The 16,005-nt window shown below is 31.3% G+C and overlaps 1 long non-coding RNA gene across 4 annotated transcripts; it reads left to right on the top strand.

Moving 5' to 3' along the window:
* The first annotated feature begins 908 nt into the window (after positions 1-908).
* On the top strand, positions 909-15,918 carry LOC100649804. 4 transcript variants are annotated; one of them, XR_007226052.1, is made up of 5 exons: positions 909-971; positions 5,926-6,080; positions 9,130-9,286; positions 9,377-9,727; positions 10,996-15,918. It is a non-coding gene; the product is annotated as an uncharacterized LOC100649804 (long non-coding RNA). The 4 variants fall into 4 exon arrangements; XR_007226051.1 differs by having other exon boundaries at positions 922-1,129; XR_131895.3 differs by lacking the exon at positions 5,926-6,080 and having other exon boundaries at positions 924-971.
* Positions 15,919-16,005: the final 87 nt, after the last annotated feature.

Genomic DNA, 16,005 nt, shown 5'->3' with positions numbered 1-16,005 from the left:
CACAAGTAGTATATCAAATGAATATTTAAAACCATTTTCTTAAAACAAAGCGTTACACGCTAAAATTTTATTTTTCACTTATGATTTATTTTTTTCTCGACAAATAACCTTCATCCTGATCATGTCGTGGCATTACGATTGCAAAAATACCTTCTATAAAGACAAATACGTTCTATTCATATTTGTGCGTACCTCCATTTTTCTGGCAGGCTGGAATTCATGTGCGCATGTATATATTTCGTAACTGCAACGGGTTTATCGCGAGCCCAGCTGGCGTGGTTCCATAAACTACGCTCGTAAAAACTGTGCAGGTTTCCCCTGGTGAGCTTAAAACTGCTGCTGCAACGAGAAAGTTTAAGCTTGGTCGGAAGAGATGGAATTAAGTTCTTCGATGTACACGTACGCACAGGTTAACCCAACCGGAAACGGTCCAGGATTCCTCCTTCTAATAGCGCGTATGTGTATGTAGGTCAAAGGGGAATCATTGCTTTACACATTTTCCTTTCGAGGATACTTAATCGTGCTCCATCGATCCAGCCCGGTTCTCCTGTGAAAACGACTCCAATAACTTCTTAAGTAGCTCATCTTTTGCTCAACATAATTATGTAGCTACATAGAATGGAGAGCTAGTGCGCCAATCCTTGTATCGTGCGAACTTTTAAAAGTTTGACATCCTTACTTCAGAAATTAAGATGAGGATCCTTTATGATTTGACTTTCCCTATTCAATCGCTGTTAACCCCTTCCCAGACTTTAGCGAGTAAGAATCAAAGGATTTAATAATGTCGTTGACATTATACGTAGGTCAGTCAATAAATAACTTACTTTTTCCTTTAATTTCTAAAAAAGACTATTGGCTTCTGTACAGTAACGCCGGGTAGCGCAGCGGTGCCTGGCGAAAGCCTGCGCGTGACGTCATCAGTAGTTGTAAGATGGCCATCGGTAATCGTGCATGTGCTTGATATTTCCATGGTAAATATAGTTTATATAATTATTTGTAAGTGATTCATCCTAAATAAAGGACAAACGTTAACACATTTCGCTATACGTTACCTGATGTGTGTGAGACCCAACAAAGACATTTAATTGTTACTAGATGATTGCATAGATGCAATATTGTTATTATAGGAGTAAGTGCTAACTTGATCTATTTGATATTATACGTTAGACACGAAGCATTAAATAACAAATGTGTCCAAGTTTGAGATATGTGTTGTTATATGATCCTTGTGGACAAATTCTATTGCCCAAATTTCAGTAGCAATAATGGGGAACTCATCTTACAATCGCGCTTATCACCATATTATTTTCATGTTTGCTCGAATGAAGGAACACATTTTTTTTTAATTATTTAATTTGTATTTTACAATTTATCCAGCTGGACATTTGGTCAATTTTTTTAACTTTATTGTTAAATAACATGTGGATGACTACCTACCCTCACCTACGTATGATATCATCTTTGAATTTGTCTATTTTATTTCTTTAGTGAGGTCAATGACATGTTTTATGTTTAGTCTTCTTTTTATATGAGTTTTGTTTGCTTCAGCAGCCAGCTGGTTTGGATGTGTCGCCATTCTTCCCTTGTATTTTTCTGCTTATCTGCCGATTTCTTTTTTGACCATTGGTATTTTTAGGTCTTTGCGTATATCCTCGTTTCTGACATACTATGGGGCGTTGACTATTGTTCTCAGTATCTTCGATTTTAGCGACTCCAATTTATTTATGTGACTCATTGCCGCTGTCCCCCATAGTGGCATTCCATACGTCTAAATTGGTTTTATTATCATTTTGTAAATTTTTAGTTTATTTTCCAGGCTGAGTTTACAGTTTTCAACTAGTTAGCCAATACATACGTCTTGTTTTTACCTGTATTTTGTCTAGAAGTGATTTAGTATATTGCTTCCATATAAGTTGTATGTCTAAATGGAGTCCTAGGTATATAACGCGGTTTGTTTGTGTTAAGTGTGTGCCATTCAATTAGATATTTGGTAGTTTCTGTTTTCATAGTGTAAATGTAATATGGTTGCATTTATTGGGGTTTGCTTTTGTTTGTTTACCTTGCAGTCACTTTTATATTTTTGTGATATGCTCTTGCAGTAATGTGATTGATGTGTATGGATTAGTGTGCCTAAGTAGTACAGCTGTGTCATCCGCGAATGTCAGTATTTTGCTGTTGGTAGTCGTTGGTTTATTGGCCATATACAGCATGTATAATATTGGTCCTAAGACACTTCCTTGCAGTACCTCTTGCCTTGAGTCTTAGTTTCAGAATATGTGTTATTTATTATTGCTACAAAGGTTCTGTTGCTTAGATATGATTTGAGTAAGTGATAGATTTGTTCCAGGAAATGTTTTTTGATTATTTGTAAGAGGCTTTTATGGCTTTGCTTTCTTAATGTTCATGAAGTAAACTGTACAGTATTGTTTCTTTTCTATTGTTAGTCAAATTTCATTGAGGAGCTTGCGCATTTGCTCTATTGTGGAGTGTTTGTTTCTGAATCCAAAGTGATGATCTGGTATTAATTTATCTTTTTCTATTGTTAGTTTTAGGCGGTTGTATATTATTTTCTCTAGTATTTTGGAAAACACAGGAAGTAATGATATTGGCCTGTAAGATGCAATTTGGTGTGGCTTGGTCTTTGCTTGGCTTAGGTAACATTGTGATCTGTACTAGTTTCCATAAATTATGAAAGTATTGAATTCTTAAAATTGCATTGAATGTTATTGTCTTTAATCGTATTGCTTTTGGGGGAAGATTTTTTAAGATTTTATTATTGATTAGGTTGATTCCTGGTGCTTTATTGTTTTTTGTTTTCTTGATTATAATTCTAATTTCTTGTGTTGCTGTAGTAGGTACGGAGTAGTGCTTGTCAGTTATGGTATTTTGTGCATCTATGTCTGAATGACATTTGGAGTTAATATTGTTAACATTATATGGAATAAATGTGTTACAAAGATGGTTGAGAACATTCTTCAGCTTGCTCTTTGTTGCTTCTGGCCCATGTGTTGTCTGTTTTTCTGATTGCTGGGATTAGTTTTATTGGTTTCTTTATATTGTTCGTGGCTTTCCATAGAGAGTAGTTGGCATTCTTGTGCGCAAAGAGTGTTTCTATGTATTTTGAGAATTCGTTATTATTATGATCTTTCATTTTACTTTTTATTTCCTTTGCAAGTTTGTTTAGATGTTTTTTGTTTTCACGTGTTCTATGTTTTTGCTATTTTGCTTTTGCTTTCCTTTTTTATCTGGTTTTGTCAAGGATGTCTGTTGGAATTATTTTTGTTTGTCTGTTGTTTGGTTCATAATTAGTAGTTGCCCATGCTGCTTTTTGTAAAATTTCTGTCAGTGTTGTTACTGCCTGTTCGATGTGTTCCAGTGTTTAGTGGAACATTGCAGTTGATTTTGCTTTCGATTGGTTTTTTAAATGTTTATCATTTGGTGGTTTTATTGCAAAGCAACTCTGATTTGCTATAGAGTATTGGTTTGCTTGTGTATTCTATTATTACCAGTGTATGATCAGAGCTAAACTGAAGACTGGATGTTATCTTTAATGTGTTTAAGTTTAGTTCTTTTATAACTACACAATCAAGCAAATCAGGTATTTTGTTTAGATCTGTTGGCCAGTATATTGGTCTACCTGTGGATAATATGCTGAGATTACTAGTTCTAATATATTTTGCTAGTGTTTTAACTCAAGGTGTGTTAATTCTTGAGCCCCATAACATGTGCTTTGCATTGAAGTCTCCTGCTGCAATATATTTGTCACCTAAGGATTGAAAATACTGTTCCCATTTTTGTAATGTCATTTTGCGTTGCGGTGGTGCATATACTGCTGACATCTGGAAGTAATTGTTGTTAGTTTGTATTGTAACGGTGGTTGCTTGAACGTGTTCTTGACTAATTTAACTATGTAAGTGGTGTTTGATATCGTTTCTTATTATCACTGCTGCCCTTCTGTGTGCTTTTTTCTGGTATCATAGATGGTGTAATATGGCATTTTCATATAGCTTTTTGGTGTGAAATTTGTTTCTGAAACAAGTAATATGTCAATATTATTGTCATACAGAAATGTTTAAGTTTTGAGGGCCCGTTGTTGTAGACCATTGGTTCCAAGCTGCTATTTTCAGCGTGTCCATTTCTATTTTTTACTTAACATGTTTGTAATTAGTTGTAACATGACTGTAATTTGTTGTGTTTGTCGTCTGAGTACTGCATTTTGCCCACTTATCATTTTTGTTAGCATTTCAGTGTTTTTGATGGATTGCTTGAGCTGTTCTTTGATTTCTGTAGCATTGTTATTGTTGTTGTTTTAGTTTTGGTTGTTTGAGGGTCGAGTCTGGTTAGTTACATCCTCTTTCAATGACCTGAATATTTAAAATTTATAAATATTAAATATTTATTTTAATTTAACTTCAATATTTTAAGTAAATTATATATATAATATTTTTAACTTAAAAAAAAAATAATAATATTTATATAAATAAACATAATAAATTAAATCAAAATCAATATATTCATGCTCTATTAATAAATTTAAAAAATTTTTATTTAAAATTAAACTAAAATAAATCTAATTTTTTAAATAAATTATAAACAATAATAACATATTTCTAAAATTTTTTATTTTTAATAAATATTTATATCAACATTTATATAATAAGCTAAGTTTAAGCTAATAGGCTCATGCCCTATCGATAAATTTTCAAAATTTTTATATAAAAATATATTAATTATTAAAAATTTTTATATTTAAAATAAATTTCATATTTTTTTAAAATTATAATTCACAAAAAATATTTATATAATAAATTAAATTTAAACTAATAAATTTATATTCTAAAATTTTATAAAAATTTCAATATTAAACTCTTTTATTTTCAATAAATAAATTAAATTAATATATTTTTATTTAAAAAATTAAATAAATTTAAAATCAATTTATAATTTAAATATTTAATTATATATATATATATAATAGGCTAAATTTAAGCTTATAGGTTCATACCCTGTCGATAAATTTAAAAAATTTTTATATAATTTAATTATTTTATAAAATTTAATTAAAATTATAAAATATATTTCCCTTAATTAAACTTAAAATTATATTTATTAATCTTCTAATTTTATTAAAATTTAAATTAACAAATTTAAACCTACCCCCCCCCCAAAAAAATTAAATTTGTAAATTTAAAAATTCTATTTAATAAAATAATTTAAATTAAATTTATCTATTAATTAAAATTTAAATTAATAAATTAAATTTTTCTTTTAAATCTAATGTAATTTTAAATCTATTTATTAACTAAATTTTATTTTATAAATTCAAATTTATTTCTTCTCCAAAATTTAAATTCATAAATTTAAATAATATTTCTATTTTGAAATATAGTATAATTTCAAGTATTTCTATTAATTAAAATTTAAATGAATAAATTAAATTTCTCTTTTAAAATCTAATATAATTTCAAATCTATTTATTAACTAAATTTTAATTAATTTAATATACAATATATATATAATATATAATATATAATATATATAAATATATAAAATATAGAGTGGGATGTCTTGTAGCCACTGTTGCTTTTCTGTATCTGAAATTTTCATAGCGCTTGTGCCTGGTATTATTTTATGCTTTTTGTGAGCTGTTGCTACCTTCCAGTTTTTATCTTGATAGGAGAGTTCGTCGTTGTAAGTGTTCTCCTCTTCGTTTTGCAATGTTTCCACTTCTTTTATAGCTGAACTTTCCTGTTCTTTGTCGAGTGGTCATTTTCGGTTTAGCGTATTTGTAGCTTTGTTTAAATGCTGATTGGCAGCATTTGTTGCTTGCAGCTTTTACAATTTGGCATTTTGTTGACGTTTTAACCACCAAAATGTACTACTTGTCGCACTTTCACTGAAGCACAGTTCCTCGTGTCTGTTTAGCCCGACTGCTTGGGCAGAACTGTCGTGAAGGAACACATGGCTGGAAATTATTTCAATTAGTACGATAAAGCGAAAGATGCAATGTCAAAATGATGTCAGGAAACCGGACGTAAATTGTTTAAAGCTGCACTTTGTTGAATATAAGTTAAATATATGTACGTTGAATATCAGATTACGTTAATAATAAAATATTTTTTTTGTATATAAAATATCTTAATATATTTGTTCATATTCTTAAATAGAGGGAATAAATTAATTATTGACTACCATACGTGCAAGTATTGCACTAAAGTTTGGAATCATTTCTAGTATTTACCGTTTATGGAAGGGAAAAAGAAATAAATGTAATTTAATTCTATTTGGTTTAATACATTTTTTCTTGTTATGTTATTTCTATCGCATATTTTTATTGCTTTCATTATTTTTATATTTCATCTTTTTACTATATGTTCGCTTTTCATAGTATTCATAACTTTCGATTATTTAAATTGCATAAATATGAAGGTAAGTTAGGGACAAAAATGTAAGGCATCGTACTATTTTATCAATTTATATTTAATATATAACATAAATAAAGTTTATTCTATATACATATATAGTTTTACACTGTTATTGTTTATATAGTCCAGTCGATTAGACTAAAATATTGATATTTGACATAATTTATGAATATAAACTTATCTCAGAAAATGCAAATATTTAAGAAAGTTGGTGAAAGAAAATCAGAGGACATATCTTTAAAACAGGGAAGGTACAAAAAATGTAGTAGCTTTGTTTAATTTTCAGTACTTTGTTGCATCTGTTATTATTTATCCGCCTTGGTAATGATTTATATAAGTTCTTAATCGTTTTGAGGTGGTAAGTCGTGATAGGTGTGGAAGGAATACTCAGATGTTCAACAAAAAGTTTATTACTATTAACAATCAACCAGTCAACAATTTATACGATCCACACTTATGATTAAGCATCGAGAGTTTACAATCGCGTTTCTCGGCTTGTGTTTGCTTCGCTATGATGCTGAACCTTTCCTGGGCATGACTCTGGACAGGAGATTAACCTGGAAACAACATATCCTAGACAAATCCAAACAACTCAGGGACAAACTCAAAAAATTTTATTGGCTCATTGGCCGTCGCTTTAACTTAAGCACGCAGAACAAAGTTACGCTCTATAAGACCGTAATAAAACCTGTCTGGACCTACGGAATCCAACTGTGGGGAACAGCAAGTAATTCCAACATTGAAATACTCCAACGCTTCCAATCGAAAACGCTAAGATCCCTATTAAATGCACCCTGGTATGTTACCAACGAAACAATCCACCATGACCTCAAGATACCTACAGTCAAAGATGAAATACACAAGTCCAGAAGCAGTTATAACACCAGAGTCAGCAACCACCATAACCTATTAGTCACCCAACTACTAGACACGACGGACCAGATCCGCAGACTAAAAAGAAAATACCCTCTAGATTAAATCCTTAGTTTCTACTAGAACCAACAATATAAAATTATTATAATCCATGTCATTGTATCACGCCAAACTAAGTTACTGAAAATTCTCAACGAGAATTGATTGTAAATATTCTAATAAATAAAAAAAAAAAAAAAAAAAAAACTTTCTCTCGAGGGCAGCTGAAACTCTTTCTGGTCCACCAACCTTCTTATTATCCTATCGGAAGCGGTGTCTACTGCCCTTACTTTCCTAACCAAAATTGTCATAAATAAATCCGATGGTCCCGTGTCCTTAGACATACCCACCCCTAGCTTTCCTCAGACACAGTATCGTCAATAAAACTTCACTTATTCTGTATCCTTAGAATAGTCAACATATCTTTACCGGTTTCTACCCTTAGACCAGTCGCGTACTTGATCAGTGTATATTCAATTGTAAATATTAAGTGCAAAAAATAAAGTTCAATGAAAAAGAAAGTTAATAGTCGTGTTACGGGTCAGCTATCTTGTTTTTTTAATATATAAACCTCAATTTTACTATCCTTCGGACAAGATGATTGCCAGATATCGAAACATTTTCATAGCATATTTGCAACTAGCCTAAGGATCCACTATAAATCTTAGGATTTTTCTAGCTAAGGTTCTTCAAACGAACAAATAGCCTTTGTCTTAGCATTCCCTAAATTTATTACCTACTACGGAAAGATACGGGAAATCTGGTTTTCCTCAGGCATGACGCTTCCCGCTAGCAATTTTCTCTCAAGGACGGTTAACAATCTTCCTCAACCATCAACCCAAAGATTAACCAATTAACAGCAACGTCCATTTCCCTTACTTTCCTAACGAAGGCTTTCCCGACGAATACGATGATCTCGTATCTTTAGACATACCCCATCATAGTTTTCCTCTGTAGCATCATCGTAACGGAAAGTCAGTTGGTAGTCAGTAGTTGATAATTGATAGTTGACTAGACTTTCTCGACGCATCTTGAGCAATCATCGTCCGAACTTGTAACCGCGAAGTACGAACCGCTAAATGTAATCGCGAGCTCTCCGTAAAGTGTACATCGAGAGTATTGTTAATAAATATACTGTTAATTATACTCTAGTGTTTCTACAGCACCTATCACAACCTATCCACCTCAGAATTGAACAATTTGTGAGCTACCAGATATAAAGTTGCTAATCCAAAGTAGAAAAATATCAGATTTGCCATACCCCTTTAGTTTGGATAGAAGAATGGAGTGACAAACAGTGACCGGATAGGTAATTATGGTAAAATGACAAATTAGGGCTAGTTAGTGGCCTGCGAGCACCTGAAATTGCTGGTACTCGAGCTTGGTGTCGGATTAGGTAATGATCGGTTCGATTTACAATTCGAGTCGCGACTTTCGATTCGGCGTCGGACACTCGATTCAGAATATAATCTTTCTATCATTTTGTACTTAAACTAACAGTTAATTATAATAATAAGATGAAGTAAACACGTTTATTACAAAGCAAATACGTTTATTAACTAAAACATTTTTCACATTTTTAACAAATGTCCTGCTAATCTTCTAAATTTTTGTTATCTGTTAAACGCAGGTTTAAAGAAATTAAATATATAGGTACTTTTCAGGTTATATTGATAGCAATTTATTATGTTTTAACAACAGTTACATCTGTATAAATGGGTATACTTTTCATTCATCAGAAATGTTGAGAAATAAAAGAAATTGTGTAATAAAATAACTTTTGTTTTTGAAGAGATCTCAGTCCCCTGGATACTTTCTCAGTTTCCTGCAGATGGTTTTTAAACGAATTCTGATAAAATGACTAATAGTTATTTACTCGTCTGACCGCTTTTGTAGCATGTCCTCCGCTATACCTGAAGCTTGTTACAATTCATAAATTAAATAAAGAGGTATGTGGAAAAATCACTGTTAAATAATTCTCAATTCTGTAGAATGATCATAATTTGTGTACGAAGCTTTTCTGATATAAAATATTTCAGGTTTCTGTACTACATTTTATCGCTATTTTCTACGAATAGGGATAAAAGAGAAACATTATATGAACTCGATCTGTTCAAAATTGCATTAACAAGTTATAACAACACTATACAACATAAAAGAAGGCATAATGACCTTAAATTTTATGTAGTATTAAATTCAATTCTCCACCAATATTAACCTTCCATTGGTAGGAATGGGTGCTTGAAGTGAAGTATCAATAGTAAATAATTTCATTAATCATTGATGAATTCCTCCTTTTACTATACTATGTATGCAGTACGCTATCGTTTCTTCCATTTATTTCATATACGTGTGCTCTCATCGTACGATTCCATCGCATACCAGCAAACGTAAGTAAAGATGTTTAAATATGTTTATTAATTTGTAGTCTATTAAAATGTTATGATGCGAATATGAAATAATGAATTGGTTCTCCTTTCGATACAGCGTGGAAAACAAATTAGCAGCGTATACCTTGATGTCGTGAATGAAAACTTGAATCTATATTCTGCACAATAAACAAATTCTTACAAACTTCTTTGAAAAACTAGATTTATATTTCTTACGTTACGAGTTTCTTGCTGATTTTTCTTCATTTCTTCATATTTAGTTCTCCGCGTGTTAATATTTGCTTATAAAATATTTTTCTTTAAAGTTTCATACAGTTAAACATTAAACGTCCAATAGCATAGTACTTGGTGATCTCAGGCACAAAGAACCGATCCTTCTTGGCTTTTCCATCATTGAGGTCAACCTTCGCTAAACTACCGCTTTGAAACTTGCAACGAAACATCCGTCAGTTGCTTTATCGTATTTTTGTCGTAATTTTTTAACGAAACGTTTGTGTGCTTGTATTTATATTATATAACGTTAGTCTCATACTTTTAACCGTAGAACATGCCGTAGCATCGTTTGGTGAGAAAAAACTGATATATTATGTATGTATACATATTTATTATAATTCTTTAATTTACCAATAATCGACAAATTTTTAAACAATATTATTTTGAGGCCGATTTATCGAGCATTTGGACGAATGTCGATTGGACAGTTCTGAAGAAATCGTATATTTTGAATCGACTCTTCGAATCGATAACTTTTTCAAAAGTATCAACAACATTGAAATTTTACTGACATTTCAATGTATCGGTAATACTGTTAAGCTAAATTTAATTAAAAATACGAAATCCGTAGTGTATCTATATTGATGAGACTAGTGTTATGTCTGAAAACTCGTTTATGATTTAATAACGTGGTGGAATATAGAAGGTATTACGAGTTTGCCTAAACTTAGGATTATGTCTGTTACTAAAATTTGTTTAATATTTGTTCCGAGAGAAATGTTATTTTTGTACAATAGGAAAAATTCTTTGGAATAAATTTTTAGAACAAAGTATTTATTTATTACCATGCTTTCCCGTAAATTTATCGTGTTACATTCTATTTTATCTTATTGATACTTTGACAATATTATCCATCAATGTCGTTATGTATCAATGAATACTCGATAACTTACCGATGGCCACTAATAATATTTTTGTCCGTAAGAAGGAAGAAAAAAAAGATAAACATTTAAAGTTCCTCTGTTTCCTCTAAATAGTCATTAATTGTATTTCAGATGCATCATGCGTCATGAGAAGTAAAGAAATGTGTCTCGACTGAAGTGCAACCGTAAGGAAAAAGAAATAGCAAGTTTTCATTCATTGAATACGATGATTCAATGTTATAAACGGAGCGACGTGATTCGAATGGCACACGAACAGGTGAAAAGGTATTAATTTCCTTCAAATCAGATAATCGTTGGCTGTCCACGTTTCTCCAATACAATTCCGGCACGGCCCATTATAAATCGATCAATTACCTTGGTCGAGTCGTGCTCGACGAATTCTCCGGATGCCGTAGGAGGTTTCTCGAGTGTGCCAGAACTCGCGTCTGTCATCGGCTAGTTCACGAACATGGCCGATTGACGCGTGTGTGTGGCGAATAGTGCGCCAGACGAGCGGCGCCACGAGGAATCCCCGCATACACCTGAACCAAGCCCAGACCGAGCGACCGCTTGCGTAATAGCACGTCGAACGACGGTCGACGCAGTCTGTACTATTTCTGTGGCGTTCCGCTTACGTTCCACTCCACTCGACTCCACTCGGCCTCCAACCTCTAACTAACCGCACGACTCAAACAGACCATCGGTGACGAAACACGCCGCACTCTTGCTATAGTCCCTTTCGTCTGCTTCGTCAGTTTCTCGCGCCAGTTACGACTTCACCGAGGGCGTGTGATACCTAGTTCGAAATCTTATGTCTGGAAGGATTACAACGATGGTGGTCCGAATTGCCGAAGAGTCATAGTTCTCGAGATATTAACAAAAATATGTTGGTCTTACTACGTCGCTTTCTATGTGTATATGTACCGCGTACACGGATGTAGTCGACGCGATAGCCGCTTCGTTCGATGCTCGCCAGTCACTTTACACTGGCAATCAAATCATCTTTGCGTAACCGATCGCTTCACGAAGAATAATTCAAACCTAATCCAATACTATATACTGCAAATAGATCGTGGAGCGGCGAGCGAAGCAGCTATCGCGTCGCTTGCGTCTGTGTACGCACTCGTATATAGTATTAGTATATTTTGGTTAATATCTTGAAAGCTATGATTTTGCGGCAATACAGACCACCACCGTTGTAATCCTTCAGGCATAAGCTTCCGATTAAGGTATCTTACGCCCTCCTACGCATTGTACTTCCGCGAACTTACTTGCCTTTCATTCTCTCACTTTTCTCCTGCTGTCTTTGCAGCATAAGTTATCACTCCTGTTGAAAATGACTGTATCATGCACTCGCTCATCGATCGTTTTGAATTTTTGCGCCATCGATCACTGCGGTCGACAATCGATGAATGACACGTGACTCGGCGGAAGTGTCGCCATATTCCTTTCTTACTTTCTTCCTTTCTACTATATTTTATATATATATTTTAGAGAGAAGATGGAATCGTTTTGTTTTATTAGATGTATAAGAAAACTATTTAAACGATTTAAAATTGAAACAACTTCTTTTATAATATATAAATATAATAAGCTGTATACGTGACAGTCTGTATAATAATCTCTGATTGGCTCTTTTAAGTAGGTACATATATGACGCGGAGATTCTTAAATATGTTGCGTTTATTGATAAAAAATTAGCATTACTACCTCTAATCAAATATTAAATGTAGTCGTACAGATGCGAGTAAATTCTGAAAATATCTGTGATAGAATTTTCTATAAAAAAAAATTAATACTAGTAAAAATAGCCATAGCGATTTCACCACTTCTCACCCATAAAAAACATTATAAGCTTTCTGGAGATCGTAAGAATCCATGTTTTAATGTTTAGTATACGTGACAGTCAATGGCAGGTAAATTTATGTCGAAATATATACTTTGTAATAAGAAATTTATATTTTCTAGTTATCTAGATATGAAATTAATTAAAATATTAAAATATTTAGCGAAATGAAAAAAATAATCCGAACGTTATCTGTTAAAAGTTGTAACTTTTATTTATTTCTTTTATTTATTGCGATAAAGTATTTTATGAAATAGGAATTTAATTTACTGCTATTTAATAATTACTTCGAAAATATAATTGCTATTAATTTAAAAATTTTGTCATAATAAATAACACGGTATCCAGATGGTTGTAAAATTATAACATATCATTTTTAACCGAATTATTTCCTTTTCTAACAAGAATTGTTTTATGCCGCATATGAAATCTGGATAAATTTGATCTTTGTTTTATTTTTATGACAAGTACGATTAAGAATTAATATAAGGAATTCTTTGTGATCTCCATGATTCAGCTATTAAGTAAAACAGAGAAATTTGGCAAGCCTAGTCCTTGCAATACATCTCCCGCATGTAGTTAATTAAATTTCTGGCTCGGTTTAAGATGTCTAAAATTATGTCTGGTCCATTTACTATATTTCACTGTCAATTGCAAAACATTGAAAATCCCTGTATTGTAGATGATATGACCAACACAAGTAAATTAATGCAGTCTGTTTTGTGTATAGATATTCACATAACTTGAATGTATATTATATGATGCAATATCAATACATTAATCTTATGTTATACAATTAAAATTTGATGACATTTTGTAATACGTCATTGTATACGTGATATAATAGAAGTTAGTTCGTGTCACAAATCAATTTTTAAATTTAATGTACATCATTTTGGCTATTTACTGACGTAAATAAAGCAATTTTACTCAAAATACAATGATTTTATTATTTGTATAATATCGTCTGCATCCGATTAGAACTCACTCAATGTAACTAAAAAGAAAGGTCATGTTTTTCATAGATTGCGTACAAGAATTGAATTTGATGAAACTTACATGCAATATATTGTTGAAACTTTTTTGACAGATACAATATCGAAAATGATGCATCGAATAAAAAGCAAATTATGTGAATAAGCTGGAATAAGTAATTAAATAATTGGAAATAATACAAAAAGTAGTGATTATTCGGATCAAATTTTCAGTTCTCGCTTCAAACTTCAAGATCGATAAAATATATACGACAGTAAGTTTTAACAGAGATTGTAAATGGTACAGAAACTCGAAAGATTCAGAATGAAAATTTTTATTGACATGTTTGAGTTATTAATCACTAGTGAATTAATATCTGGTAAATTAATAAAAAACGACTGATCTTAAGAAAATATAAATTCAAACTATCATTTTTCCTTACAGTTTTAGTCCGTAAATATTATAAATGTAACTTGCAACTTAACTTACAATTAAATGTGTTTAATTCTCTTTGTCAATTATAGAGTCTAAGTCATTACTTGTTTTCTTACGCTTTAATTACCCCTTGTCTACTGTTGATCATAATTTAATTATTGCTAAGAATTATTGAAAATATGCTTGCATGTGGCATTTTATCGTACGCATTTATTGTATGTATTTTACTTGGGTATTTTCTACTTAGTATGCGTTACTTAAATGAAATTCTTTTTGTAAGATAAATTATGCAGCTTGTGCACAGAATAAGAATAGCCATGAAAAAGCAATCAGAATGATAAACTCGAGTGTTTTTAATTTAAATTTTAAAATATATTTTCTGGATACTAGCATTACAACTTTTTACACTAATTTTCAGGATTTTGGCATTTTGAGCGTATGCCAATTGAATGGCGCCAAGACAAATTCTTACGTATGCATAAATACTACTTGACCTCTTACATAACTAGGCACATAACAAATGTCTCTGTCAGGCAATTTGATAGCATTTTCTTGGCGCATTTTAAATGGACCTTGATGATGAATTCATAGAAAATTGAAAATTGTTAACAATCTATTTGGATCGATAAAATATAATAAAAGTATCCAGCTAAAGAATCAATGACCTCAGTTTCACTTTAAATTGCGAAATAGATTTATTCGGTTATTAATTAGATGTCATTCTCTAAAGTTTTAAATTATTTAAATTGTATTGTATTAAAAAGTAAACGCAGTAAATAAGTAAGCCTACGATAAATAGAGAAATAAATAATTCATGAATTCATCAGAATTTTTTAGACAATAGTACGAAAGAGAAAGGAAAACCTGCAAGAGTTATAATTCAAGATTAAGTACGTATGTGTACAGTAGCTACTAAAAGTATTCCTGCATACCCTTATTTTCCAGCGAAGCATTTTTTAGCCGATCATATATTTCATTTTCATAATCTGAAATTTTTATAGTTATATGAAAGTACTACTACATGATATGAAATTTAATACGCTTAAATCTGTTTAATTAGTATATAAACGCTATAATACAAATAATGGAACTACCTTCTGTAACAACTCTATGTATTGTATATGTTACGCTAGGATACGTTAGGATACGTTTAAGTACTTCATAAGTCTACGAGTAGGTTATCCTTCCTCTTTTTTTTTTGCTTGTTAATCATGTATGAGTTATAGCTATAAGTTTGCAATATGTTTCGTTTACACTGTTGTGTACATAATGTACAGGTTATAAAGATAATCCTGCAGCTGGTCACCAAACAGTTACTATTATCTTTTTAAATTAAACGGTATTATTTTGATTATCTTCGATTATTACATAATATATATGTATCAGCTCCCAATCAGTATCTAATCTGTCAGTAATTAATGTACCTAAAGAATTAATGGTACATTCAGAATATAATAAATTCAGTTATTCGTATACATATATCAATCCTATGTTTATTATTTTTTATTTCCAACGTTTTATCGAACAAAAAAAAAACTGCTCCATTGTTATTTCGTATCTTTCTTATAATTTTGTACTGATGCGTGTAAACATTGTTTAGCATTACTCTGCAACCTGATGTTAACATTAATCTATTATTACTAGTGTTTGTATTATAATACTATTGCTAATATATTTATAGTTATATTAATAGTATTGTTTCAATTATAATCTTTTATACTATGTAATTAAATACTAATGATATCTGAATTATATAACACTGAAATTAAGCATTATTTAATAAAATATTTGAAAAATGATTGTTTACATGTTATATCATCTTTTATTATGTGATGTTGCGTGGAAATAATTATATATTACGCCTAGTCTATACTGGCAGACAATTG

This window comes from Bombus terrestris, chromosome 13, assembly GCF_910591885.1.
Source record: "Bombus terrestris chromosome 13, iyBomTerr1.2, whole genome shotgun sequence".
NCBI classification, from domain to species: Eukaryota; Metazoa; Arthropoda; class Insecta; order Hymenoptera; family Apidae; genus Bombus; species Bombus terrestris.
Note: the sequence above shows the minus strand (reverse complement) of the source record. Positions and strands in the feature narration are given on the sequence as shown.